Below are 25,340 nucleotides of genomic sequence, written 5' to 3' on the forward strand. Positions count from 1 at the left end.
CAGCCTCTTCCTGTCAGCCGCTGCCATGCTGCTGCTCCAGAAGACCACTCCATAGAAGATGGCTGATGCCACCACAGAGTCCAAGAAGGTCTTCAGCAGTGCTCCCTGCACTCCAAAGGACCTCAGTCTCCTCAGCAGAAAGAGTCTGCTCTGTCCCTTTTTTTATAGTGCATGTGCGTGGTCAGCCCAGTCCAGTTTGTGCTTCAGGTGAACACCCAGGTACTTATAAGATTTTACAATCTCAATGTCCAGTCCCTGGATGCTCACTGGTACCGGAGGAGTGCGTTTACCACGGCGGAAGTCCACCACTCGGTCTTACTAGAGTTGATGTGGATTTGAGAGATGTTTGTAAGTTTACTGTACAAAAGGCTAAAAAAGGGATTAAAAGAAGATGTATTTCTGTTGGAGGAGTCCAATTTTGGACTAATGTTGAAATGGATGTAAGAATGGTGAACTCCTTTTTGGTTTTCAAGAGAATTATTTAAAGAACAATTCTTGAGAGTTATAAATGTGATTAATGTGACCGAAACACAGGTGGCGGCGCGACTCTCTGCCTGTCTGACCGACATCTCTCAGTGGATGTCTGCTCACCACCTGAAAATCAACCCCGACAAGACCGAGCTACTATTCCTTCCAGGGAAAGGCTCCCCCACCCACGACCTGACGACCACCTTCAACAGCTCTGCGTTGGCCCCTACCCTGACTGTCAGGAACCTCGGGGTGACACTAGACAGTCGACTCTCCCTGACGGCCAACATCACTGCGACGGCGCGTTCCTGTAGGTACATGCTGCACAACATCAGGAGAAGACGTCCTCTTCTTACTCAGAAGGCGGCACAGGTTCTGGTCCAGGCTCTGGTCATTTCACGCCTTGACTACTGCAACTCCCTCCTGGCTGGTCTACCTGCTAAGGCCATCCGACCTCTGCAGCTCATCCAGAATGCAGCAGCTCGACTGGTCTTCAGCCTCCCGAAATTCACCCACACCACTCCGCCTCCTCCGCCTTCCACTGGTTACCGTGGCTGCCCGCATCCGCTTCAAAACATTGGTTCTGGCGTATCGTGCTCTGAACGGATCGGGCCCGTCTACATCCGGGATATGGTCACACCGTACACCCCGCACGCTCGCTCCGCCGCAACAGCCAACCGTCTTGTGACTCCTGCACCTCGAGCTAATCACTCTACATCCAGACTGTTTGCTGTCCTGGCTCCTCAGTGGTGGAACGAGCTCCCCACTGACACCAGGACAGCAGAAAGTCTCTACATCTTCCGCCGGAGACTGAAAACACACCTTTTCCGACTATATCTGGATTAAAACACAGATTTGCACTTCAGTGGCACTTAAATAGCTCTTATTGTGGTACTTTTGTAGTTCGACTATGTTGAGGAAATGTTAATTCCTGTATTCTTGTTCTTTGTTTATACTCTAGGTTGAAATGCACTTATTGTAAGTCGCTTTGGATAAAAGCGTCTGCTAAATGACATGTAATTAATGTAAAATGTATTTATCTGGAAGATGGATGTCTGTATGTGTATATATATATATAGTTTTATTTTGCATACATTTTCTGATTTATTTGATATTAATTTAGGATAGGAATATATAAGCATTTTTTTCTTCTACCTATACCTTTTCAGTCCTTCTGTTTTGTATATTATATAGAATAGTTGTAGTGGCCATTTGTCGTCCGTAATCAAACAAAAAGATAAATCAAACCGCCACTGATGCACCGTGTGTGAGGATTGCAGTATCTCCTCCTCTTTTCTGTTTGTTTGTCTATCTGTCTGTCTTCCTGGATGGGCGTGGTTGACCTACATTCCGTTTTTCCATCAACTCACCTCCGCTCCTGTTTCTCATCATCACTGATTACACCACTCACCTACAGCTGCTTAAAACCCCGGTTCGACCATCAGACTTCGCCAGTTCTACGTATACTCTCAGTGAGATCCACATCCACTCCATCCTGTCTGCCATGTCCAAGCCAACCTCCATCTCAGCTGCTGCTCCCGGGTTTTTCCTACTCAGCTCAGAGTTTTGTTTTTTCTCCTGCCTGTTTTTGTGGACTTAATAAATCCAGCTCTTTTGGTTACACTCCACCCAAAGTCTCCGTCCCAGTGTTTCTGCATAGCGGGTTTTCCTTTTGTCTCTCCCCATGAGTCTTAACAGTAGAACTGGCCAACTATGAACCCCGCAGGATCTGGAACGGAATCCACTCCAATACTACATGCCCTCTCCAGTCAGGGGACTCTCCTGGGTGAGCATGAGAAACTTTTCCAGATTTTGGTGGAGAGCAATCGATCCATGGCTCACCACGTCTCCGAGTTGGCTTGCCAGGTCGCCGCCTTACCACATCAACGCTAGCTGATCGGGCTATTTCCGCTCACCCCTTTGCCCTCCTCGCCAGGATTTTCCAATCTCGACCCTGAGCCTTTCCACGGAGAGGTGGAGAAATGTAGAGGTTTTTCTTTCAGTGCAAAAGGTGTTTAGCCAGCGTCCTGTTGCTTTTTCTTCCGATGCAACAAGGATTAATTTTATTTTGGGTTTGCTCCGCGGAAGAGCTCTAACCTGGGCTCAGGCCTTAGACTCTTCAGTGGACTTCGACACTTTTTCTTTTGAGGACTTTGCTGCCCGGTTTTCGTCCGTTCTTGTCCACCCCAATTCTCGGGCTCACGAGAATAAGCTGCTCAGCTTACGACAGGGAGGCCGGACAGTGGCGGACTATTCCATAGAGTTCCACACACTCGCTGCAGAGGCTCGTTGGACCGAGGCGCCTCTCAAAGCGGTGTTTTTGAGAGGGTTGAGTGACCAGCTTCGGGACGAATTAGCAGCGCGAGACATTCCATCGGATCTCACTGAGCTGATTTCTTTGGTTTCTCGCCTGGACTGTCGCCTGCGGGAGCACCGAGCGGAGCAAACACGGAGGGGTTCACCAGCTCCACACAATAAGCCTAGTGTTTCTTTTTCTCCTGCTAACGCTGTGTTTAGACCTCCATCTTTTTCTCCGCCGTCCAGCGTGCGCACCTCTTCTCAGGAGGAGCCCATGCAACTGGGTCGAGCTAGACTTTCTCTGGAGGAACGTCAGCGCCGGATAGATGCAGGCCAATGCCTGTACTGTGGAAAGACTGGGCATGTTATTTCCAACTGCTCAGTACGCCCAAACTGGGAGGCTCGTCAGTGAGATTGGGGTCCCTGACGAGTCCACTAGAACCTTCTCTTTCCCCATCATTACTTCGTTTCCTAATTCCGCCAAACTCTGTGTTAGCTCTATGACGTTGCCTCCAGGCTCTCATTGACTCGGGGGCGGAGGATAGCTTCTTGGACCGTGAGCTAGCTGAGCAGCTAGGACTATGCCTGGAGCCTCTAGAAAGACCGCTAACAGCTTATGCTCTTAATGGCCAAATCATTTCCTCAGTCACAGCACAGACACCCTGGTGACTTTAATCACCTCCGAAACCACCGTGAACTCATTCAGTTTAAGGTAATATCCTCTCCTTCCACACCTCTGGTTTTGGGTTACCTGGCTACGCATACACAATCCACACATAGATTGGGCTAAGGGAGGATAATTGAGTGGGATGATTTCTGTCTCGCTAACTGCCTGTGTTCTGCTATACCATCTCCATCAGTTTCTCCAGTTCCTGTTGTCTGCTCTGATGCATCTGTAGATTTGACTGGTGTCCCTGCGATCTACCACGACCTGAGTGGGGTCTTCAGCAAGGAGAGGGCTCTCTCTTCCTCCCCACCGACCTTACGACTGCCCAATAGATCTGCTTCCTGGAGCTCCTCTACCTCCAGCCGCCTCTACAATCTGTCCCGTCCTGAGAGGGAGGTGATGGAGCGTTATATCACGGACTCTGTGGCTGCTGGTATTATTCGTCCCTCCTCCTCTCCTGTCGGTGCCGGGTTCTTCTTTGTAGTCAAGAAGGACAAGTCACTACGACCCTGCATAGACTTTCGGGGGTTAAATAATATCACGGTAAAAAACAAATATCCTTTACCTCTCCTCACCTCGGCTTTTGAACCTCTCAGGAGGCGACCCTGTTTTCCAAATTAGACCTTCGAAACGCCTACCATCTGGTCCGCATCCGACAGGGGGATGAATGGAAGACAGCGTTTAACACTCCATTAGGTCATTTTGAGTATCTGGTCATGCCTTTTGGTCTCTCTAACTTCCCAGCCGTTTTCCAGGCTATGATAAATGATGTCTTACGTGACTTTTTAAACCGCTTTGTTTTCATCTACCTAGACGACATCCTGATTTTCTCCAAGAGTCAGGAGGAACACGAGAACCATGTCCGTATGGTCCTACAGAGACTACTGGAGAACAAGCTCACGTCAAGGCGGAGAAATGTGAGTTCCACCAAGACCGATCACCTTTCTGGGCTATATCATCAGCCAGGAAGGGTGGAGGCAGACCCTGGGAAGATCAGCGCCGTGGTGGAGTGGCCGGTTCCAACGACAAGGTGGGAGCTTCAGAGGTTTTTGGGTTTTGCCAATTTTACTGCCGCTCATCCGAACTTCAGTAAGGTTGCTGCACCTCTTTCCAAACTCACCTCAATTAACATCTCGTTCTGTTGGACTCGAGGCTAACAGAGCTTTCATCAAACTCAAGTCCCTGTTCAGCTCAGCTCCCATCGTCATTCAGCCAGACACAGAGAGACAGTTTGTTGTGGAGGTGGACGCCTGATACGGGAGTAGGAGCAGTTTTGTCTCAGACGGCTGGTCCTGATAACATCCTTCATCCCGTTGTTTTTTTCACGCCGCCTCTCCAGCGGAGCGCAACTATGACGTTGGTAACAGGGAGCTTCTTGCCGTTAAGTTGGCACTAGAGGAGTGGAGACACTGGCTCAAGGCAGCAAGCAGCCCTTCCTGGTCTGGACGGACCACCAAAACCTCTCATACATCCAGTCTGCGAAGCGACTGAACTCCCGACAAGCCAGGTGGGCTCTGTTTTTCTGTCGTTTCGACTTTTGCCTCACTTTCCGTCCTGGGTCCAAGAACGTCAAGCCCGATGCGCTGTCCAGGCTATACTCCCCTGACTCTCCCGAGCCTCCAGAGGCTCCAATCCTTCCCAAGAGTTGTGTTGTAGGCGCCCTCTCTTGGGAGATTAATGACACCATCCTGGAGGCATTGAGAGAACAACCAGACCCGGGTAATGGTCCTCCGAACCGTCGGTTTGTTCCTGATGCTGCCCGCTCCAAGGTTCTGCAGTGGGTCCATAATTCCCGGTTCTCAATTCACCCTGGAGGAAACCGTACTCTTTCTCTCCTGAAAAGACATTTCTGGTGGCCCACGATCAGCAGGGACACTCTGGAGTTTGTTTCTGCCTGTCCCACGTGTTCCAGGAGTAAGTCCTCCCACCAGTTACCTGCAGGGTTGCTCCAGCCCCTTCTAATCCCTAGTCGTCCTTGGTCTCACATCGCCTGGATTTTGTTACCGCCTGCCCCTCCCAGGGCAACACCACTATCCTCACGGTGGTTGACCGGTTTTCCAAGTCGGCTCACTTTATAGCTCTCCTAAACTCCCGTCAGCTCTGGAGACCGCCCAACTCCTCACGGATCATGTTTTCCGGTTGCATGGTATCCTTCTGACATTGTCTCTGACCGTGGTCCCCAGTTCACCTCTCGAGTCTGGAAGGAGTTTTGTCAGTCCTGGGAGCCTCAGTCAGTCTGACTTCGGATATCACCCCAATCAAACGGCCAAACAGAGAGAGCCAATCAGGACATGGAGTCAGCCTCCGCTGCATCACCGACAAGAACCTCAACTTGGAGCTCAGATCTCACCTGGGTAGAGTACTCCCACAACGCCTCACTTGCTCCGCTACTGGTCTCTCCCCCTTTGAGGCTTCTTTGGGTTACCAGCCACCCCTGTTCCCCGAAGAGGAGCGAGAATTAGCTGTCCCCTCAGTCCAGCAGCATGTGCGTCGCTGTCAGAAGATCTGGAGAGATACACGATCTGCCCTCCTCCAGACTTCTGTACGGAACCAGCGGTCTGCCAACCGTCACAGAAGGCCGCTCCTCCACGCCCAGGCCAGTCAGTCTGGTTGTCCTCCCGCAACATTCCTCTCATCTCAGAGTCCCGAAGCTTTCCCCACGCTTCATTGGTCCTTTTCCCATCATTAGGATCATTAACCCTTCCGCAGTCCGGTTGAAGCTTCCTAGAACTCTGAGAATTCACCCCACTTTCCACGTGTCCCAGATTAAGCCGGTTCACACCAGTGAATTGAGCCCTCCGGCTCTACCCCCTCCTCCCGCCCGGATTCTCGACAATCACCCTGTCTATACGGTGCACCGCCTTGTGGACGTCAGACGACGGGGCAGGGGTTTCCAGTACCTGGTGGACTGGGAGGGTTATGGCATCGAGGAGCGATGTTGGGTCCCTCGTTCCCGTATCATGGACCCAATCATGGTCAGGGCCTTTCACAGGGACCATCCGAACAAGCCTGGTGGTCGCCAGGTGGCTCCCATTGAGGGGGGGGTACTGTGAGGATTGCAGTATCTCCTCCTCTTTTCTGTTTGTTTGTCTATCTGTCTGTCTTCCTGGATGGGCGTGGTTGACCTACATTCCGTTTTTCCATCAACTCACCTCCGCTCCTGTTTCTCATCATCACTGATTACACCACTCACCTACAGCTGCTTAAAACCCCGGTTCGACCATCAGACTTCGCCAGTTCTACGTATACTCTCAGTGAGATCCACATCCACTCCATCCTGTCTGCCATGTCCAAGCCAACCTCCATCTCAGCTGCTGCTCCCGGGTTTTTCCTACTCAGCTCAGAGTTTTGTTTTTTCTCCTGCCTGTTTTTGTGGACTTAATAAATCCAGCTCTTTTGGTTACACTCCACCCAAAGTCTCCGTCCCAGTGTTTCTGCATAGCGGGTTTTCCTTTTGTGTCTCTCCCCGCGGAGTCTTAACACCGTGGGTTTTGGTGTTGACGCATGCAAAAGAAAGTACTGTCCATTTCCGCCTGTTAGTATTCTGATAATTTATTTCTTAAACCAACAAAAAAGAACAAACAAAATGTTGACACTTCCTCTCTGTGCTGTGGTAAAAAACCATTGGCCACCCTGGTGCATGCTGGTCCTGTGCCTATCCACCTCTACATATAACGCAAGTTACGTATGTAACTATGGTTCTATGAATCCTGGATGACCGCCAGAGGCGGTGCTTAGCACTGGATATCTTCCGTCTTGCGCATAGCAGGTCGAGTATTAATAACAACAAAGTCACCCGTGACCTCGGATGACCCGCCCACCGGGTATAAGTTCCGGTGTCATCCCGAGATCAGTTCTACGGAATCTTCTCGCGAACTCACGAGATTCCGAGTGACTAAGAACTCTGGCGGTCATCCAGGATTCATAGAACCATAGTTACATACGTAACTTGCGTTCTATTTCATCCTTCCTGACCGCCAGAGGCGGTGCTTAGCACTGGATGACTTATACCAACAGTGTCACGAGGAATCCCAAGGAAACTACCTCATATGACTCAAGCAGAGGATTTGGACGGAGAACCACCTGCAATGCATGGAGGGTGTTCCGCTCACTCTGTAGTTTCTGGTGAATGTGCAACGATGCCCCTGAGGCTGTTGCATACATATGCACCTATATTCCCTACGGGCATACCTCTTCGGTCGCCCGTGATGTGGGAACGCTGGTAGAACAACACCCTGCTCTGGATGGCAGAGCACGGACGTTCACCACCTATGCCCAGGCAATGGCCTCCACTATCTAGTGGAACAGGCACTGTTCTGCAGTGGCATAGCCTTCTTAGATCCACCCTAACTGACTAGTTATGGTGGTCAAGCTGTGCAGGCTGGACAGGCTGGTTGAGACCCGAGCGTGTCAGCACCTTTGGGAAGCCACTGCTTTAGGCCGCAGTGTGACACCCGAGCCCTCTGAGTTCCCCTCAGACAAGGCTCATTGACCGACAGGGCGTGTAGCTTGTCTACTTGCTCTGCCGCAGTTATGGCAAGGATGAAAGGTCTTTGCCGACGGCAACCACAGCTCTGCCTCTGCCAAGGGAGGCGAGCATAGGGTGTCCAGTACCCCGGGCAAGTCCCCTGGAGGAGCCCTCGGGGGGGGGGGGGGCTCAGGGGATAGTCACTGAGGCCCTCCTTATGAAGAGGGACACCAGCTTGTGGCTGTTCCGCATCATTGTCGGCTTTAGCATGCTGCCCTGAAATGGCAGCTATGTAGTCCTCAGGATAGAGGCAGACATGCCCTTAACTAGAAGGGATGACGGAGGCGTGAGTACCGTAGGCACGAGGCACCGTACTGGGTCCCTCCGTCCGCTGGTCGGGAAGCGGCTTCGGTCTGCACGTCACGTAGACGGATGGCACTCCGGCATTTAGAATAGTCCTCTGGACTGATTCTGTTCAGCTGCTTCTGCCTCCCGCGGCCAAGCCCTTTGTTGGGCACGGCCGGGATGGCAGGTCCCACCATCTAGCTGTGCTAGGGGTCCCGCATGTCAGCGAGGCACCGTGGCGTCTCACAGCGAAGTCTGTGCAGCCAGGGGAACCAAGTCCTGGCTGGACGCATGGGGCCACCAGCAAAATTCGTGGCCCTGTTGAAAAACCCCGAGTAGTTGGCAAGATCAGCGGAAATGTGGGAACGCCTGGTTCCGTTCTCCTGGTCGCTACCTCGCCCGACAATTGGTCAGGTGAAGGGTTACCGGAGTAAGAAAAATCAGAAGGGCACGGGAGCTTCGTAGCAGCTCTGCCGCCCTAGGGGCCCCTGGAGGTTCAAGCCAACCCGTGGTTGAGGCGATGTCTCGCCCAACAAGTACATATTCCCTCCCAAGTATGGCAGGAACTGTTTGAGCGCTAGGTGCATGGCCTGTGGCTCCAGACCCAAGTGTCGCGAATAGACTGTCCTCTGGAAGTCCTGTACCGCCAGACTGCGCCCCACTTCGAGAGGCGGGAGTCTGCTGTGGCGACCTCCCGGTGGGGCGGACCCTTCCTGGGGATACCCTCTGACGGGTATGATCTCACCCTCACGGGATAGAGCCGAGGGCACCACTGTGACCCCATCTTGTGCCTGTGGCCCTGGCGAAGGCTGTTAGGCCCTCCATGCGAAGGGCACCGCGACAGCAGCCCAAGCATTTGCCCCATAGGCAAGGAAAAAGGGATAAAAGACCACTGCCTGCCCCCTCAGAGAGTATCTACCTCTTGAGTGACGGGCAGGCCCACTTAGTGGCTGCCTCTAGAGCTATACCAACGAAGGTTGTGCCCGAGAATGGCTCAGAAAACTCTTTATGTTCACGAAGGCCCAACCGGCAGCGTGAGAAAGAGTGTAACACGGCTGATGCAGCTGTCAATTTACCCGATAGGCAAGAAGAGAGGATAATAGACAGCCATCTGACCCCTCACAGAGGGAAGGCTGCAGAGGATGCTGTCCACCTGTGTGAGTGACGGCCAGGCCCGCTTAGTGGCTGCATCTAGAGCTACACCAATAAAGGTTATGCTCTGAGAATGGCTCACAGTTGTTTGTTCACGAAGGCCCAACCGGCGGCGTGAGAGAGTGCAAGTAATGTACTGTGTGGCCCTAAATGGGTATGGCGACATAGCCAGATCGCCCAGGATAGCAGTTTCCTCACGCCCTGGTGATTGCAGGCGGCAGTAATGCCCTTTGTAGAAACTCCTGGGGAAGTCCACCTGGAAGAAGCCTGGGAATAACGGCTTTGGAAAGCATAACAGAGCAACCGCTCAGAAGCATTCTAGGAGCCTGACAAAAGGCCTCCCTTAAGTCGACAGACATGAGCCGATCTCCTCTGGAGACCACACGAAGGATGTCTGCTGGGCTCAGCCTGAGAAAAACAAGATGTGGCGCCCCCGAGTCTGCGGGGTGTGGACACGGTCCTGCGAAGACCAGATAACTGCTGCCTGGTCTAACCGGCTTGCACCGTGCGCTGCTGCGCCTGTAGAGCAGGTCCCCTGATTTCACTGGGACAGTAGGGAGGTTGTTCCTACATGCCTCCGACAAGGGTGCCTGCGCCGACCAAACAGCTGGTCTGAACCCTGGAGAGCATTAGGCGCCCAGGTTCTCGCGACGTAAGTGCACATGCCTGCAGCGAAGCATCACTGAGGCTGTAGTCAAGTATGACATATGAGGGGGAGTTGCCGTGTAGTAAGCACGGTAAATGGTCACCTGAGAACCGACTGGGCTCGAGGGCACCGTCATCCGCCTCGGAGTCCCTTGGGGAAAACCGATGGATGCGATAGTCAGCTCAATGGATGGCATGGGAAGGCCACATCCTGCATGGACGCGGGTTCGTGATCTATCGTAAGATGGTAACCCTCAGATAGTCTCTGGAGGGAGACTGAAAGGTGGCAGGGCCGGAATGCCCCTGAGGAATGCACTAGCGTGCGTGGGGTTCCGGCTGCTGTATATCCAGCAGTTCCTGTGCCCTGCGAATGACGAACCCGATGGGGGCCGACTGCCCCCTACAAGGGGCTACCACTGGGATGTCCTCCTTGGGAATGGATCAGCCGTGGGTGGATCTGATGCTTCAGTCCTCCCTGCACTAGGGTGGCGACTTATCTGAGCTAGTTCTGCGGTCAGCAGACCTACTTATAAGCTAGCCTGCCCGATTGCACTGCTAGGGGAGCCCCATGGCTCCTAGCGGCGCTGCAACTGGTCGGCTGGCCTGGAGCTGACCTGACCTGTCTGTTGGGGTCCTAGCAGGAGCTAGAGCGAGCGCACTCCGCTACTGCAGCGCAGGTCCTGTGGAGCAGGACAGAGACAGCCCGTCTAGTGAGGGGAGAGCGTAACGCTGCCCTCACTCGTACAGTAGCTGTAGCTGCTGGGGGTCGCAGCAGTAGCACTCAGCTACTGTGGCCCAGGTCCTGTAGGACCTGACGGAGACAGCCCGTCTAGGAGGGTAGAGCGCGGACGCTGGCCTCGCTAGTACGGTAGCTGTAGCAGCTAGGGTCGCAGCAGTAGCACTCCGCTACTGTGGCCCAGGTCCTGTGGAGCAGGACGGAGACAGTCCGTCTAGCGAGGGTAGAGCGCGGACGCTGGTCTCGCTAGTACAGTAGCTGTAGCAGCTAGGGTCGCAGCAGTAGCACTCCGCTACTGTGGCCCAGGTGCTGAGGAGCAGGACGGAGACAGCCCGTCTAGCGAGGGTAGAGCGCGGACGCTGGCCTCGCTAGTACGGTAGCTGTAGCAGCTAGGGTCGCAGCAGTAGCACTCCGCTACTGTGGCCCAGGTCCTGTCGAGCAGGACAGAGACAGTCCGTCTAGAGCGAGGACACCTCTTCAATACAGTAGCTGTGATTACTGGTGTCCTATCAGTAAACTTAAGCGAGCGCTCTGTTACTGTGGAAACGGGTTCCGTGGAGACAGTTTAGAAAGCGGTCTAGAGAACAGCCTCTCTAGAGAGGAAGTGAGGACATGCTTGACTAATACAGTAGCTGTAATTACAAGCATCCCACGAGTAGCCTGGGCGAAAGCCTGTGCTACGGGGGAGCAGGTCCTGTGGAAAACAGTCGTAGTGAGAGGGCAGGTCTCTTCGAGGACCCTCTCCACTAGTATGGCAAGTGTACTTACTGGTGCCTCCCAGTAAGCCTGAGCGAGAGCTCTGCGCTACTGTAGACGCTGATCCCGTGAACACGGGTCAGAACCCAGCATGTCTAGTGAGAGTGAGGACACACTTCACTCGTCTGGTAGCTGTCAGCATTAGCGTGGCATTAGTTAGCCTGAGTGGAGACGCTCTGCTAGCTGCAACAGCGGCGATGTCATGGAGGTACATGTGCAGTATGCATCAGTATCGACTTATAGCCTCCTTAGCGTCCCCCAGGTGAGCCTGAGCGGGACGCTCTGCTCACTGGAAGCCGGTAGCAGTGTAGCAATGTGGCATCCAGCCGCAACGAGCGGACGCGCTCGTTAGCGCTGTAATCGCCCACCAGTAGCCTGAGCGAGAGCGCCCACTACTTGGGCCGAGGTCCTGTGGAACAGGAGGTAGCTGTCGGATTTAGCGAGGCTCCGTTAGCCTGAGTGGACACACTCTGCTAGCTATGCACGGCGGCAATGCTACCAAAGTCAACACACACGCTATCTCAATCGCTACAGCGAGCCGGTCGCCGGTGTAGCAGCACCGAGCGGACGTGCTCCGCTAGCACACAGTTAGCAGGAACGAGAGCTCTGCTCCTGTGGGATATGCCGTCATAGGCAACAATTGTATTCGATCTCACCCGATTGAAGCTTGGCGGTGAAGGCGCTCTGGTGAAGACCGAAAAGACTCGTGCGTTCTCCGTCCGCCTCGACGGACCGCCGAGAAACGCAACGCCCTCCTCCGAGGAGGAGAGCTCGTCGCAGCCTCTGGAGGCGACGGATCGCAACTCCGACCATTTGGTCACAAGGCTCCCGACGAGCTGCAGTTAAACTTCAGCCTTAGCTGATGCCTGCTTGCGAAGATGAAAAAGAACTGATCTCGGGATGACACTGAACTTATACCCGTGGGCGGGTCATCCGAGGTCACGGGTGACTTTGTTGTTATTAATACTCGACCTGCTATGCGCAAGACGGAAGATATCCAGTGCTAAGCACCGCCTCTGGCGGTCAGGAAGGATGAAATAGAACCACAGGTGCCCAGTGTTACCCAATCAGTGAATCTAAACTAAATATATTAAACTAAGCTACAACTATCATAAGAAACAACTAACATATCAAAATATAACCTAAATAAGCAATAAACAATCAATATTACTTTACAATAAAACCTAAATACAAATGTCAAATTAAATAGCTCCAACAATTGTATTGTATTTGATTGACTGAATAAAATACACAACAACAACACACATGGTGTATGAAACTTCTAAAGAAATGTCTGAGTGACCGTCAATTATTAAATATTATAAAATTATATATATTCTTATTTACAGTAAACAGAGCAGGGTAATGTAAAAAGAACATTAGTAATATAAATAATTAAGCTGTTTCCAACAGTAGTGACTACAGGCAGTTTAATTCATATTTATTTATGTACGCAGCAACTTTTCAAATAGTCGTTGCATTGTTTAATGCAACACAGTTTCAAATATAGTTTAATCAAAGTAGTGTGTGTGCGTGTGTGTGTGTAACTTGTTGCTGTTATAGTTGTCCACCTCATTGTGCTGTTTCTTGAATGAACAAAGCAGAGCCTGTATGAGGAGAAGCAGAGGAACCTTTCTACCAGTAGATGGCAGTATACGCTTATGTAAACCATACATTTAATTAAATGTACCCATCGTCTCTGTTAACTAACTAGGTTATTGATGAATATGTATTTAATGCCGTTTATTTCCTCTGATATTTAATGTTCATGGTTAATTTGCAGCATAGTTGTACATACATCATGTGGCGTCAATAGAGGGCGCTGCGCCTCTGAAAATGTTGAGATGAAGAAAAGAAAAAAGAAGAAGAAGAAAATATTATATTTACTGTCAAAAAACGTTATATACCAACTAATTTAAATAAGAATTAAAGCGTGTTGACGCGCTAAATATGTGGGAGACCGTAAGCCTGTCAACAACCACTTGAGTTAAATGTGACCAAAAATAATATATCGCCCCTACTGGGGGAATTGGGGGTGCGTGAGTGTACACTGAAGGGAATACTGGGGGGGGAGAGCACAGATTAGAGTACTGTTCACGTTCTTAAAGGACACAGGGGTTGTTATATATTTTATTTATATATATATATATATATAATTTTATTTATTTGGGGGTTGTTGGTGTTGGGGGTAAGGCGTTAACTGACGCAATAGTACTCCAGAGGGTGGCGGTAATGCACCAATTATATGGATGCCAACCGCCGTTAAAAAAGAAGAAGAAGAAGAGAGAAGCCCCGCTCCCTTTTACGCGCACGGCCCTAACGTGTGTGTGCGGAGCGAGCAAAGATTTCACGGTCGTTGCGGCAAGGACAGCTTCTCATTGTCTGATGAAACAAACGTGAATCTTCGGGCGTAGCTCCGCGAGCAAGTAGCTAACCGGAGCTGGTTAGCTGGATGCTAGGTGAGTAATGCGTTGTTTAGATTCTCCTGTCTGTTGTTCCAAAGTCCTGGGACTCTGTCTCTCCCCGTCGCCTCATCCAGCCTGTCGTTTGCTCGCCTAATTATTGTTTAATGTCCGTGAGTTGAACCCGTTATCTATCTTTTGTGAAGTCTCGACGTTCATTGCCTGCTTCGCCGGCTAGCCTCGGAGCTAACTCGTCATGTCGGGGCCCAGAGAGCCGAGAGGCGTTAAAAATCGCCAACATTCCGCGTATTTCACAAAAGCTACGGGGGAGGTCGAGAATTAAAATGTGAAATGTTTTTAAAGTTTGTAAAAGAGTTTTTCGGACAATTGTCACGGGGAAACAGCTCTTTACAGAGAAACCCACCCTCAGATGGAATTGACTCCCGCGTCCACAGACCGCCCGGGCCGGGGCGCGAACCCTTGTCAGTGAAGGATCCGCGTTACATGTGAGCGCGCTACCGCTAGACCATCATCTCTGGGCAATTTCTATGGCATTTTTGGTTCATTTATCATTATGAAACGCGTTATGTGACCAAGCCGCCGATTTGAATCAAGCAATTGACATATCTCTAAATCAAAGATATTAATAATAAATTAAAAGAGTTGACGGGAAAATAATACTTATAATAAATAAAGAATAACCCAGATGGTCATAATAATAATACTGGGAATTTATAGCGCTTTTCTAGACACGCAAATGTCGTTGTTAGCTCGCTAGTAGCAGGCTAACTACCCACACAGTGCAAACCTGCATCAGTTTTCAATGCATTCAGGAAACTCAAATCAGGCTGAGGGAGCAGCAGCTGGACCAGCAGGCCTTCACGTGAGCTCGTACTCGTGGCATTGTGTTCATGACCATGCATTAGCAATGAAACTGAAGGACGGTTTGGGGAATCTGACCTCATGTCAGCACTTTTGGATTGTGTAAATTACGTGGGGGGGGGTGCTGGTGGTGACTTCCACGAACATCGATGTTGGACGTTGTATGCAGGCACGTGCACAGATAGAGCCCTAGTGGTGCTCAAGCACCAGCCCTTTTGCCCTGGATGAGAAAAGTGCCCTTTTTGCTGGAGCCCACTTTTTTTATTCATCAGTATTTTAGAATAAAAGTTACTCTTTCTGTCATCAAGTCCCCCCAAATGTGTTTTAATATCCGCCGGGTCATTTATCTGAGAACTTAACCTCGGCGCCGACATGCCCCGCGGCGCTCAAACTCCTACCCCCTCCCTCCCTCCTCCTCCTCCTCCACTTCCTCCTCCGCGCAGTGCTCCTCGCGCCACCAAACGGGTGCACCTCCTTCTCCTCTGACCCGCAGCGTCTGACAAACAGGTCATGACGGTGTTTGTCCCCTGACGTTGTTTTGTGATAAATCAACCACAACATTAGCGCTGCTGAAAACATGACGTCACAACTGGTCCGACGTTTCCTAAAAAATAAACAAACAAAAACTCACGAAATCCGTGATTTCAAAGCCTTGCAGCTGTTTACTGACGTTAGTTATGTTTAGAGAATAGAGAGAGGGAGAGAGAGAGTGAAGAGAGAAGAAAGAGAGAGAAGAGAGAGAAGAGAGAGAGAGAGTGCATTCTTATTCCGTTCTATTTAACAGGGGCTAGTCTAGGATTTGCGTGGCCAGACTGATAAAAAAAATCATAAGGCCTCTCTGGTATTGTTCAGAGGGATGTCTGTTGATGTCTATCAATATCGCTCATTTTGAAAATGACGTAAGAGGGCAATACTGATCCGTATCAGACCAGCGAGGAGGGCAATATGTGGCTGGCATGACGACCCATTAGCCAATCAGAACGCTTGTACTGTTGCTATATACAATAATTCATCTTTATTCATAAAGAAAATGTAAGCAAGCAGTCTGATGCTGCCCAGAGGAAACGCAGGTCGAGGATGTATTGCATCATCAGTACAATGCTGCTTATGCTTCAACTCTGTCAGAATTCATTTTTTGGCATTGGGTGCCCTTTTTTGGGGTTTTAGCACCTGCCCCCCAAAATGTCTGTGCACGTGCCTGGTTGTATGATAATCTATTCTATAGGTCCTCCATTCTGACACCAAGTCAGTGATCGGGCCCTATAATACTATAATAATAGTAATATTGTGTATAATATGGTCATTCATGAACCAACTTCCTTTTTGTTGTTGTTGGCGTGAACAAGTCTTCAAGTCTTGTGCTCTGCTGAGTCATGAGTCTGTTCCTCGAGTCTGTTCTGCCTCTACCTGGTTGTCACGATCTTCTATACCATACCTGCCATAAATATCATGATACAATACCATAAAAACAGTATACCATAAATACGATACTGGTATATTTATCTATAATAGTAATAAATAAAATATCTGTATGGTTCACTTTTTACCAACTTTTTCAACACTTGACAAATAGCAGTAATATTAGTATTAATACAGCAAGATATTAATGAAACTACATGGAGCCATCATAGCATTGATCAATGATGATACACTATGAGGCCGTTAGTCTCTGACCAGAGGATACAGAGTTCATCAGGAAGAGCAGCTGTAGAGTTACACAACTTTACAGACTGAACTTAAACATTTCACTTCTGGCATCTTTTTTTATTTATATTTTTAAAGCCGAAAATTCCGCCACTTAACGCCTCGCCAGAGCGCTGCGCTGCGGCAAACAGCTCGACACGGAGCAGCGCGGCGCCTGATCTCTCTTTAATGAAGTATTGAGACTAAACATATGCTAAATCACATCGCTCTTAACGACGGGTACTTTGTCAGCATCGCTCCACCGTGCAGCGCGACAGCAGCAGAAGTAGCGTCTAACATTCAAGCTAACCTAAACCACCAAACGCTGAAGACATCTTGACGCTGATTGGCCGAGACGCGACACGTCCCATCAAAGATGTTTTATTGCGAAGAGCAACACTTCACACTTTCTCCGCGTCCCACTCCAATCTCATAAACGCCGGCAGGCCAATTGACCCCCCCCCTACCCCAAAACAAAAACTCTTCGGATCTACACGATTCACGTAAGTCACCTATTTTGGTTTCAAAACGGCGAATTTCGCCAAAAGGTGAGGGATTCTCATGCCTGATATACACACACACATATAGTTCAAAACATCATTTTGTTTTTGACGTTATATAGTTTAGTTGTCTTGTTTTTTTCTGAATGAAAAGATAAAATTAGTTGGAACACTTCAGGTTGATTTATTTTATATTGTAAAATATATAGAGGCTCAATTTGTACTCAATAAATTGAGATGTTTTCAGCTGTGATTTTATTTCCCGTGTTTCAGGGACTGCTGTGCTGCCTTCAGGGTCCTGCAGGCTGGAGCTCAGGAGCAGCTCTTGTGCGACTGCTGGAGGACCTCAGAGGCATCGTCTGGGAACCTGGAGAACACCAGCGCCTCAAGGACCAAGTTCAACAACGATATAACCATCGAGTTGGACTTGTTCCACTGCATGCGGCGCTTCAGTCTCGGAGCATCACTCTCTCTACACCTTTCTGCCAGTTCCTCGCTGCAGCCTTCCTCGTTGTGGACCAGGGAGATCTCCAGAGGCTCAAGGAGGCGAACACCTTCTGTGGGATCTCTCCTCCAAATCCCACTAAGCTGCTGTAAGGTATTCTCAAAACTGGGGCACTACGCAGATGGTGGAGAAACAGGCTTCCGGACACGCATGGATTAAGTTATCAACATTTAATGGCAGGAAATGTGAATCAAACATTCAAAGCGCTCTCTCCTCATGGCTCGGCGCCGGCTCCCAGCTCGGGAGCTCGGCAGCACAGCCTCCTCCGTCGAGCTCACCTGAGAAAGAGGACGTTCCCTACAAAAACACGCCGTCTTATACTCTTCCTGTTTCCGGTCAAACCTCACTTCCGGTATTTTCACAATAAGAGTCCCGTCAATTAAAGTCACCTTCACAATAAAAGTCTCTTGTTATTGTAAGTCACGTCACGGATTTCAACCGGCTTCGTCAATCTATAATACTAACATACAGTCACTCTCATGCAACATACATTAATTCTTGCCATTTACATTTGCATAGAGTAAACATTACCCCTATGCTTCATAATACATTAATAACAATATCAATATTCTCCTTAATATTGTCTATTATAATATCTTTCTATATGTATTAATTTAAACCATAAGACCTCTGCAGATGTTATCAAAATAAACTATTACAACTTAACACTGCACATGAGAGCGCTGCAGGTGAAGGTGCCACAGCCCCGAGAGCTGCTGCAGAGGGTGGAAGACGCCTGTGGAGTCGGTGGCGTCCCCCCGCCCAGAATCACGTGGGCCTTCAACGACAACGTCGTCCCGGGTGAGCAGCGAGGAAAACGTTTTATTTCAACTGAAACATCGACGCTGCGTGTGATCCTCTAGAATAAAGAAGTCTAACGTGTTTCCTCTTGTCTTCAGTTCCCTCTGACCGCGTGCCGGGCCTCAGCGAGCTGCTGGTGGAGCGCGTGGACAAAGAGGACTCGGGCACCTACAGCTGCGAGGCAGAAAACGACGTCGGGACCATCAAGTCACTGGGCGTCGTCTACGTCAGAGGTCAACACACAAATATATAAATGTATGTACCACCGTTCAAACTCTGAGATTCTTTGAAGGAAGAGTGCGATAAAAATGAAATGCATTATTAGGGTCCGAGCGACAGACGAAGTCTGACCGAGAGGAACCTATTGAAATTGTTAGGGGTATTATTAGGGTCCGAGCGACAGACGAAGTCTGACCGAGAGGAACCTATTGAAATTGTTAGGGGTATTATTATTCTTCTTCTGGATTTTTATTTTAGAACATTGGGGGCATATTGGGGGTATGTATCATATCCCAAAACTCACCAAATTTGGCAAGCTTGTCAGGCTTGGTGAAAATAGCCGGATGACACCGACGTCGAAATTCGGCTTTCAAAAATTGCTCTCTAGCGCCACCTGGAATTTTGACTGGCGACGCCCCTCACCCAGTATGGTCAAATGACTAGCTTTGATTTTTCCCAAGTCCACTTGGACCTGCTCTACAAAAAAGCCTCTCAGGACCCTAAGCTCCGCCTACTTAAATTTTCCGCCATATTTTTTTTGGTGAAAAACACATCAGAGGCGTTTGCTCCGACAGACGGTGTCCAATTCATACCAAACCTATTAGAGATAATGATCATGGAAGCTATATCATCTAAGATCTATCATCTTTTTTCAAATATATTATTGTGGTAAGCATCTATGGCCAAACGAACATTTTAGGGGCGTGTCCTGTTTTGTAATGCTCATAACTTCGACACTATTGGGAGAAAAAAATAACAGACTGTCAGGATATGTGCAGAAGGGAGCCTGAAACATTCACAGCAAATTTCGTGCAATTTGAACCGTAGGGGGCGCTACAATAATTCACCAAAGTTGGCCGTTTTTGGCGTTTTTTGGCGTTTTTCGCTTGATTTGGCCCTTTTCCACTTTTTCCCCATCGATTATTTCTCCCACCAAACGCCAACAGAATCGGCTAAAAATCAGTTTTATAGAATCTCAAGACTTGAATAATGAACACTGTGGAAAAAAACGGACTTTTCGTCGGTAAGAAATTTACGTTTTTTTACTGCCAATAATTTTTTACTTTCTGTGATTTCTTTATGTTAAAAACTATTGCTTAATCTCATCCAATACGTTCCCAAAAAATCATGTGTGATGCCAGTCAAGGCCTGAACACATTCACATGAAGAAACAAGCACTTTTCTTGGAGGAACACCTATTGATCACCTATTGAGAAGTAAAATAACCACATTTTTCTCCCCAAAATAATGTGAGCTCCTACGGCTGCCTGTAAACCAGCTGGCTCATAGCTCACCATGTTAAGTGTTGGTCTGGACACCTGGAGATGCGTGTTCAAGACAAGGTAGTTTTTTTTCATCACTTTTTTTTTTTACATTGAATTTACATGACGTGATCTCTACTTCACGTAGGGACACACGACGCATGAATATGTTCACGTAGTTAAAGCGCCACCTAGTGGCTCAACTGGACTTCCTTCAGTCCGCCCCAAATTTGTTTGACTAGCCCGTTATTTAGAATGGAATAAGAACTCTCTCTTTTTCTCTCTCCTCTCTCTCTCTTTTTCTCTCTCTTCTCTCTCTCTCTCTCTCTCTCTCTCTCTCTCTCTTCTCTCTCCTCTCTCTACTGCCCTCCTCGCTGGTCTGATACGGATCCAGATTGCCCTCTTACGTCATTTTCAAAATGAGCTATATTGATAGACAGCCAAGAGCAGTGGTCCTCAAACTAAGGCCCGCCTCCACATTTGGCCCGCCCTCTGAACAATACCAGAGAGGCATTATGATTTTTTCGGTCTGGCCACGCAAATCCTAGACTAGCCCGTTATTTAGAATGGAATAAGAACTCTCTCTCTCTCTTTTTCTCTCTCTCTCTTCTCTCTCCTCTCTCTCCCTCTCTCTCTCTCTCCCTCTCTCTCTGTCTCTCTCTTCCATGACGTGGTCTATACTTCACGTAGGGACACACAACGCATGAATATGTTCACGTAGTTATAGCGCCACCTAGTGGCTCAACTGGACTTCCTTCAGTCCGCCAAATTAGTTTGACTAGCCGTTATTTAGAATGGATAAGAACTCTCTTTCTCTCTCTCTCTCTCTTTTCTCTCTTCTCTCTCTCTCCTCTTCTCTCTCTTCTCTCTCTCTCTATGTCTCCTCTCTCTCTCTCCTCTCTCTCCTCTCTCTACTGCCCTCCTCGCTGGTCTGATACGGATCCGTTGCCTCTTCGTCATTTTCAAAATGAGCTATATTGATAGATAGCCAAGAGCAGTGGTACTCAAACTAAGGCCCGCCTCCACATTTGGCGCCCTCTGAACAATACCAGAGAGGCATTATGATTTTTTCCAGTCTGGCCACGCAAATCCTAGACAAGCCCGTTATTTAGAATGGAATAAGAACTCTCTCTCTCTCGCTCCTCTCTCTTCCATGACGTGGTCTATACTTCACGTAGGGACACATGACGCATGAATATGTTCACGTAGTTAAAGCGCCACCTAGTGGCTGAACTGGACTTTGTCGAATCCGCCCCAAACTTGTCGTGCTCGTTACAAGTCACGGCCCGAGTCGAGTCCGACCGGCGCGCCCGGGTCCTCGGCGCCGGCTCCCCGACAGGCGGGTGAGCGAGACTGCTCGACGCTGAGAGGAACCTATTGAAATTGTTAGAGTTCTTATTATTATTCCACTTTTTTATTTTTGAACATTGGGCGCATATTGGGGGTATGTATCATATCCCAAAACTCACCAAATTTGGCAAGCTTGTCAGGCTTGGTGAAAATAGCCAGATGACAACGACGTCGAAATTCGGCTTTCAAAAATTGCTCTCTAGCGCCACCTGTAAATTTGACCGGCGACGCCCCTCACCCAGTATGTTCAAATGACTAGCTTTTTTTTTCACAAGTCCACTTGGACCTGCTCTACAAAAAAGCCTCTCAGTACCCTAAGCTCCGCCTACTTAAATTTTCCACCATATTTTTTTTGGTGAAAAACACATCAGAGGCGTTTGCTCCGACATACGGGGTCCAATTCAAACCAAACCTATTGGAGATAATGATCATGGAAGCTATATCATCTAAGATCTATCATCTTATTTCAAATATATCATTCTGGTAAGGATCTATGGCCCAGCGAACATTTTAGGGGCGTGTCCTGTTTTGTAATGCTCATAACTTCAACACTATTGGGAGAAAAAAAATAACAGACTTTCAGGATATGTGCAGAATGGAGCCTGGAACATTCACAGCAAATTTCGTGCAATTTAAACCGTAGGGGGCGCTACAATAATTCACCAAAGTTGGCCGTTTTTGGCGTTTTTTGGCGTTTTTTGCTTGATTTGGCCCTTTTCCACTTTTCCCCCATCGATTATTTCTCCCACAAAACGCCAACAGAATCGGCTAAAAATCAGTTTTATAGAATCTCAAGACTTGAATAATGAACACTGTGAAAAAAAACGGACTTTTCGTCGGTAGGAAATTTTCGGTTTTTTACTGCCAATAATTTTTTACTTTCTGTGATTTCTTTATGTTAAAAACTATTGCTTAAACTCATCCAATACTAACGCAAAAAATCATGTGTGATGCCAGTCAAGGCCTGAACACATTCACACGAAGAAACAAGCACATTTCTTCCAGGAACACCTATTGATCACCTATTGAGAAGTAAAATAACCATAATTTATTCACTTTCACGATAGGCTTGCTTCTCTTAGTCGGTCAATCAGATCGGCTTCAAATTTGTAACACACAATCCAAACATTGTCATGATGTCAGCCCACAAAGCATTTTACGTTCGCTGTTACACTATTGCCGTCACAACCCATTCTTCGCATCAAACAACGAAGGGGCTTTGGAGGGACTAAACATGCTCCCTGTGAAAATACCCTTGGCAAACATATTAAGAATCAAAGATGTAGTTACCAGATAGGATTTTTATTCTTCAAAAATGGTAATTTGCTCCATAGCGCCACCTACAATATTCAATTAGGCAGCCCCATTAGGCAGCCCCGGTGCTACGTTTGACCTACATGTATAACGCTGGGTAGGTATATGTAACACAAGTAGACGGAAAGAAAAGTCTCTTGGCACCATGCTCTAAACTGTACCGGATGTCGCCAATATTGATTTCTGTTTCACTATGTTTGTGCAAAGCTCATCTCATTTCCACATACAGGTATTCACCTGCGTTTCATACTCCAGGCCAGCAGGTGGCGGTAATGCACCAAATATATGGATGCAACTCGCTTTTATACATCAAGAAGCAGACGAACAATAACACAGCGTGCTGACGCCGGCTGATACTCCAGGCCAGCAGGTGGCGGTAATGCACCAAATATATTGATGCAAACCGCTGTTTAGAGCAGAAGAAGTATCACACTGCAGCTTTGCCGGCCTGGTCTGCAGTCTGCTCCGTCTGAGACGGTAAGAATTTTAAATGTATTACAATGAACTACAATCCAACGATAATTAGTCATGGCAGTCTCTTGTTCACATGACCGCTGTAAAATCCACCGTGTTTATCCGGTGCTCTTTCTCCGTGTGTGATTGTCACAGGTTACTCAATGCTATGCTACACGAGGAGCTCCATGCTAACGCCACTCTCCATTCAAATATATAATGGTTTCTCCTGTTCGCCAGTCGGCATGAACACATAAATACTGTGGATATTACGTTACATAACCGCAGTGAAAGAACGGTAAACTCTGAACAGAGTCACGGTGTGTCTTTGAATTCACGTCACGTTATAAATGTGTTCTGATGAAGCTTGAAGATGCATGCAGTTAATATTCATGTAGCTATTTAACTGCTCCACATCCATTTGAAAGAATAATTACTGTTTACTTTGCATATTACGGCTGTCATACAACATATACTCAATTCATACATGAAGTGTTATTAGAGATTAAACTACCAGCAGCTTATTAAAACTAGGAGTGATGCTTAAGTTTATTACTTCTTCTAGAGCCATTTTTTTTAATTCAGATTCTAATGAGTATATGGTAAATATTATTTACCTTTTTAAGAATATTAATACCATTTGGTGTTATTAACCTGTATTGTATTACGTAGATCTGTATACCATCAGCAATGAAAGAGAGAAGTGTGAGTGATGATTTTTTTATTAATTATATATATTATTCTACTCTGAGGAGATCTGACATTGAGATGTAGTGTGTGCATCAAAAAATCACTGCACATCACACATCAGATGTTGATTGACATCACGTGTCCAGCTGTTCATCTCTCTATTGCAGACACTATGGAGATGTTTGGACTGCAGTATAATGAGCATGGTTGCCCCCAGTTCCTGTGGACTGGGACCAGCACAGGACCAAGACTGCCCGACCTCCTCCAGAGCAGTGCATCCACTGCACAGTCATCGTAATGGTGCTCAGTATTAATTATTAATATTATGAAAATATTTGAATTTTATTTTAAGCAAATCTGTAACTTTCTTTAAAAAATTACACTGCAGTCTTGTTATTGGTGACCTCAGCTAGGCCCAGAATTATTTTCATGAGATATCACCATGCGGATTTCGAATGAATTCAATTTAAAGTTAGCGAAAAATAAATATTATTAATATTATGACAATATTTGAATTTTATTTAAAGCAAATCCGTTACTTTCTTGTTTATTCTGTTTCTTTATAGGACGTGGCACTAAGGAGGATTGTCCAGCCGCAGGTTTGTTATGTTATTGTGCTTTGAAGTTTATGAATCATACCAGTATTTGCTTTTGAAGAGACCAATTGACACCATTATTGTTTCTGCAATTTTGTTTTCCAGATGACGCTTAAGAACCGTTACAAGTCGCTAACACCAGTCTGCTTCAGCAGCTTGGTTGAAATGGAGATTGGATGATGCACTGTGCCCAACTAATCATACACGTGATGCCTTGAGAGGTCGGGGTCAGATTGTGAGTACTCCTCTGTTTTCCTGATCCGATGTGAGGTCAAAGGTCAGGGATGTCTATGTGTCCAGATTGTAATGCACTCCGAGACAAATTTGTAAATTGTGAAAATGGGCTATACAAATAAACTGAATTGAATTGAGACGTCAGTGCACAACTCAAGACGACAAGCATTTATGCATTTTACATCGAATTTACATGACATGGTCTATACTTCACGTCGGGATACACGACGCATGAATATGTTCACGTAGTTAAAGCGCCACCTAGTGGCTGAACTGGACTTTGTCGAATCCGCCCCAAACTTGTCGCGCGTTACAAGTCGCGCCCGAGTCGAGTCCGACCGGCGCGCCTGGTCTCGGCGCTCCTCGGCGCCGGCTCCCCGACCGCGCGGGTGAGCGAGACCTGCTCGACGCTGCTTGCAGCTTTAATTATTCTTCTTATTCCACTTTTATTTTTGAACATTGGGGCATATTGGGGGTATGTATCATATCCCAAAACTCACCAAATTTGGCAAGCTTGTCAGGCTTGGTGAAAATAGCCAGATGACAACGACGTCGAAATTCGGCTTTCAAAATTGCTCTCTAGCGCCACCTGTAAATTTGACCGGCGACGCCCCTCACCCAGTATGTTCAAATGACTAGCTTTTTTTTCACAAGTCCACTTGGACCTGCTCTACAAAAAGCCTCTCAGTACCCTAAGCTCCGCCTACTTAAATTTTCCACCATATTTTTTTGGTGAAAACACATCAGAGGCGTTTGCTCGACATACGGCGTCCAATTCAAACCAAACCTATTGGAGATAATGATCATGGAAGCTATATCATCTAAGATCTATCATCTTATTTCAAATATATCATTCTGGTAAGGATCTATGGCCCAGCGAACATTTTAGGGGCGTGTCCTGTTTTGTAATGCTC

The 25,340-nt window shown here is 48.0% G+C and overlaps 1 protein-coding gene across 2 annotated transcripts in view; it reads left to right on the top strand.

The window, feature by feature from the left end:
• Positions 1-25,340, top strand: part of LOC130198241 (hemicentin-1-like) — a 45,430-nt gene that overhangs the window by 7,991 nt on the left and 12,099 nt on the right. The window contains exons 2-3 of one of the 2 annotated variants that reach the window (XM_056421387.1): positions 18,197-18,308; positions 18,407-18,563. The gene's annotated coding sequence lies outside the window, so the exon portion shown is untranslated. The remainder of the gene's footprint in view (positions 1-18,196; positions 18,309-18,406; positions 18,564-25,340) is intronic. The other variant, XM_056421388.1, reaches the window with a different exon arrangement.

The sequence above is a fragment of the Pseudoliparis swirei genome, chromosome 8 (assembly GCF_029220125.1).
Source record: "Pseudoliparis swirei isolate HS2019 ecotype Mariana Trench chromosome 8, NWPU_hadal_v1, whole genome shotgun sequence".
NCBI classification, from domain to species: Eukaryota; Metazoa; Chordata; class Actinopteri; order Perciformes; family Liparidae; genus Pseudoliparis; species Pseudoliparis swirei.